Below are 5,435 nucleotides of genomic sequence, written 5' to 3' on the forward strand. Positions count from 1 at the left end.
CATGTACTGATTTGTATAATTTTCTGATTATTTTGTGGAACATGATTTGCTGGAAAAATATGTATAATATTTTGTATCAGATAAATATCTTCTCAGGCCACAAAAACATTAAATATCCTTATTCTATAGAATTGTTTAATAGACTGGTATATACATGTTTCTATGAAATTTCTATTAACGTTTTAAATCTCCTAGCATAACATATTTCCCTTACTTGATTTCTACGAAAACCCCTTTCTGAGCCTGGTCCTACTCCCGTAGGGTTCCCTACTCAAAATCCTGAAAACAACATCTCCCAAAATAAAATATCATTATTTTTCTACGTATAACATTTTATATAACTGCGGGAAAGGCAAATTTGGAATAAAACGCCTTACCCTGATATTTGGATGAAATTCAATCCACTCCCACCAACGATCCGCTCCGACAAGCTTGTAGAGAACTTTCACAGGAGCGTCATGGTGGTCTCAGATCGTCGATCCGGTGAGAAACAGAGCTAGGATTAAAGAGCGAGGGAGATGTTTAGAGAGAGAAAGAGGAAAGAATTTGCGTCCATTTTAGCTGAAAAATCGGGGTTTCAAGTATTTATAGCTCTGGATTCGTTGACGAGATACATCATGTCGTCGACGAGTACTTATGGAATTTCGTCGACGAACCTTCCTTCCTCGTCGACGAATTTCAGACTGCCTCAAGACCCTCTCGGTATCGACGAGACCCTGTGTAATTTTTTTAGGTTATTACAGTTTTGTTAACAGATGATAAAAACTCTCTGCTTTTTACCTTTCTATATGCTAAATGTTATCATATTGAGATAAGAGAATTATGGGTACAACTTCAGGGGATTTCAAGTTTTAAAGTGGCTTGAGTTGTTATGAGAGATTTTAATATAATTCGGTTAGATGAGGAAAGGGTGAAAGGTCGACCTCATTTAGATTCGTTTATGACTGAATTCAATGCTTGTATTAATAGATGTGGATTATTAGATTTCAAATTCAAAAGAAGTCAATTTTCCTGATGTAATGGTCATCAATGATTGATGAAAAGTTGAATGAAACTTGATAGGGTGTTGATTAATAATGTTTTTTTTGTAAAATATTCCTCTTATACCATAGTAACTGAAATAATAAGACAAGAAGAAATAACTATTAACTCCTCTTGTATCCTGGATTTGAACCCGATGAACCAAAGATTCTCTGCGTGGAAGAAAAGCATAAGATCGCATTATGCCGTTCATTTTGATTTCGGTTTGGCGGCCGTCAATGGCCAGATGTGATTTTTTGACCATGGGTGTGAATTCTGAGCAGTGATTCCATTGTAAACAACTGCCTCTCTTTGGCACAAGCGTTGGCGTGCGTCATCCGAGTCCCTGCAATTTTTTTATAAATAAATAACCAATACCCCGAAAAGTCGACATCTCAAAAGAACAAAAAAGAAGGTGTAATTATTGCGATCCACTAGGGTCACTGGTGCTGATCAGTAAGCCTAGGAGCTTTGCTAAGAAAAAAATTTCTTATATTCACACCATAAACTGAAACTAGGAAACATACAGTTTCACCAGAACACGGGATGAGATCATCTGCATGCTGGAGCAATGAAGCAATATACTGTCAATTCCGCGGTCCACGACGGGAAGATTGTAGGAGGGCCAGGAAATGGTGAAAAGCATAACCAAATTGAATTCCACTAGAATACAAAGTTGGGATCAACAAAAAATCATCAGAATAGGAGCCAAACAGGCGATGAACTTTTCAATCAAAAATTTTAAACAGCTCCCCCTCCCCCTCCCCCACCACCACAGTGACTTCCATTTTTAAGAAACAGTGATAGTTTGATAAATGCACCATTCATCGCTGTGTCAACTTGCACCATGTTGCCGTCATCCAGAATCTTGCCACTGATTTGGGTTCTCTCCCTCTGGCCAAATGGAGCAGTAAAGAATGTTAAATGTCATGGCAGGTTAAATGATAAAAGCCATGTTGACTTAGCTAAAGGTAAAAATGAAAGAGAGGAGTCAGAGATGATGCTCCATGCCCAATCCCCAGGGTCTCCCTATTCCCACTCAAGAGTTTGTGATTCTCTTCTTTAGTACTCCTGATGTCCTTACTTTTAGTACTTACTGGTAGCATGAGAATCCCAGTTCCTGTGGCTCGGTCAGGCAGTTCAACATTGTAAAATCTTAAAAATCACGAAAACAGTACAAATTGCAAAGCTGAATTAGACATATTCAAAACGTGCTGATATAAGCAAGCAGCATAAAATTGAATGAGATCAAATGAAAAGCATGCTCACCAGGCAATAAATCGTGAATAAATAATACCACCTAACAGTATACCCCTAGGAAATCATGTCAAGACCATGTCCAATTTGAATAAAAATGGGTATATTTTGCCCCCAGGGCGTGGTTCAGTTGGTAGGGCGGATCCTGAGAGTGCCTCTCACGAGGTCAGGGCTTTCTCCCCTCTCTGGTTCGATTCCTGCCGCTGGACTCCTGAATATTTACCTTCCCTGTGGGTTGTGGGGCCAGTTACACAGGGCGTGGGATTAGTCACGAACCGTAAAACGGACGTGGACACCCTGGACGTACCTAAAAAAAAATAGGTATATTTTTCTAAAGCAAAATTGACTACTGGGAAAAAATGTCCTATCATGCAACGACAACATCAACTGTGTAATGTTTGCGTGATGCTACAATCAACAAGCTTTGAATCACAGCAATTAACCAACCAAGTTGCCTTACACACCTGGAAGGATACATTGGAGTTGAGGGGATGCACTAGGCACGCTACTATATTGGGGGTTTGGGGTGGACATGAAATACACAATCTTGCTTTCACATTTGAAGATGCTTTTTCCATGATGTGAACCTATGATCACACCACCCTTACAATACCAAGTTTTGTTTCCAAAAATAAATAAATAAATAAATAAATAAATAAGCAAAGTTAAAATTCACATGAGAAGCGACCTACAAACACAAGGAAGAGATTAGAATGACGAAAACTAGAACTCATAATTTATTACTTTCTTTGATCAATGCAGTAAATCTTCTCCTTAATTTAGCCTCGGGACATATTATGCATGATCTACGTAAGCATGCAAAAATTATAAGCCACCGTCAACCAAAAAGCTAGATGTTTCGCTTGTAGTTGGACTACAAGTGTCCATCAAGCATCAAATATATGGATTGACAAAACCGAAAAAAAAAACAAAAAAGCTAGTTGTGCAATTGGTATTTGATTTGCAAATTAATGCGCAACGGAAACAAACAATATCATGGTGCAACACTTAATATTGAAATATATAGAAAACACAATCACGTAGATTATAATGAAAGCAATAAAATAATGACACAAAAAATTATATGATTCGTCAATGCCTACATCCACAGGAGAAAACGACAATGAATTTTTCCTATCTTGTGTCCAAAGACACTGAGTTACATCATACAACATGTGTTGTTGACTTTTTTAGTCCGATCCCTGTTTTGATTATAACAAACCACAACATCTCATTTGTGTATTGAGTGAATGAACAAGTGTATACTTTAGAAAGCACATATGATGTTGCAATATGAAAGCCAAAAAGCACTTAAAGCTCACATCACATGGCGTATTCCTTGAACATGAGAAGAGAAGACCTTGAAGACTTTATCTTTTTAAGTTGTAATAGAAATTATGTTCAATTGTGCATACATATCTTATGATTTAATTTGAAGCTCACAACCGAACTTAGACTAACCTTATGACACCAAGTTTTCATGAAAAACCTTTTTCTTACAATGCTAAGCTTACACAAAAGGTTTTGAAATGATTTTAAAACTTAAAATAAGGCAAAACTCAATTTTACAAAGGGGTCGGTTGGCCAACAATTAATGCCCAGTCAACTAGATAGCTTATAAGGCCAAAATGCATATTTTGTTAAGGCCCTGTCGACCGGCCAAACCACTTGGTGAGTAATACATTTTTGTAAAGGTCCTAGTTGGCTGAACCTTAAAACCTAGTCGACCAACAAGACCACATGGCAAGAATTAAAATTTTGTAAAGGCCTAGTCAGCCGAACCTCAGGGAAATGGAAAATCGCCTAAGGCCAGTTGACCAAATCTTCGGCCAATTTTCTGAAACTCTCGGGTTCAGACCATTTTTGAGCTCTAACGGACAAATTTTTTGAAAATAAAATATTATTTTTAATCCCCAACGGTTATAAAATTACCACAATTTAATTTTTCCTATCAATACCAAGCTTAAACACTTGGAGAATGTTAGAAAAACTAATTGCGAGTATACTTGCTTATTCTTTGTGAGGGGAATGTTGTAATCCCAAGGGAGGGGTGAATTAGAATTTTAAAAACTTTTGTGGATAATTAAAACAATTCGCCCAACAATATCCCAATCAAAATGTAAAGCGTGTATGTAAAACAATCACAATAAACTAAGCAATCATACATATGCAGAATTTAAAAAAGGATAAGAGAAAGAGTGTGGCACCGAGATTTAACAAGATTCAGTTATAACCGCCGACGTCCTCGCCTTAGGCAAACCCCCCAAGGATTTCACTAAACTTGCTCACTTGACTGGGTGGAGTAGAAACCGTTACACACTCCTTCAAGTAGGATGGAGCCCTTCTCTCTAAGCGATACCCCACACTAAGTAAACCAAGCCTTCTAGGCGGACCAACCTCTTCAGGCGATACCCCATGCCTGGCATGGTTCTGTACCCGAACCGTAAACCACTCTTTACAAGGTAGAGTACCCCTCTTCAAGTGATGTACCCTCACTTGGCCACGGATCACAACCTGAATCATGAAGGGCTTGTTTTCAAAACTAATTTTCGCACAAAAGAGAATGCTTCCTACAAGATGATTTGTACACTTTGAAAACTATATGCACTCTTCAAATGATTTATAAAATGAAACTCAATAGAGTTTAGGTTTTTCTCGTAAAATATTTTTCCAAGTAAAACAGAGAGTTATGAATAATGTTTTTCTTTAAGATTGATGTTTTATGAAATCAAATACGAGAAGCATTTCAAGGATAAATATATGAATGAATATATTGCTTAAAGCTCTCTTGATTTACTTAAATATTTTCTCCGCAAACAATTTTCAATGATGAATGATTATGTGTCAAAGATGCATAATTGGGCATTTAAATTCATGAATTAAGGAATAAAATTTTAATTAAATGCCTAGTTATGTTCAGTATTTCAACATTGAGCTCATTTGAGATTATTATCCTATTTTTGTCGTAAACTTACGGATACTTGTGTTTTATTATTGCATAAAAATTTTTGGAAATTAAAATCGAGCCATGAAGGAGAGCTATGCATGCGTGAGCTTGAGTCCATGAAGAATTCATGCAATCCGTGAGCATCAAATGAGATTATGTGCCAAAGGCTCTCTTGGCCATTCAAAGAAAAATCAAAAATAAAAATATATGT

This window comes from Malania oleifera, chromosome 11 (genome assembly GCF_029873635.1).
Source record: "Malania oleifera isolate guangnan ecotype guangnan chromosome 11, ASM2987363v1, whole genome shotgun sequence".
Classification (NCBI taxonomy): domain Eukaryota; kingdom Viridiplantae; phylum Streptophyta; class Magnoliopsida; order Santalales; family Ximeniaceae; genus Malania; species Malania oleifera.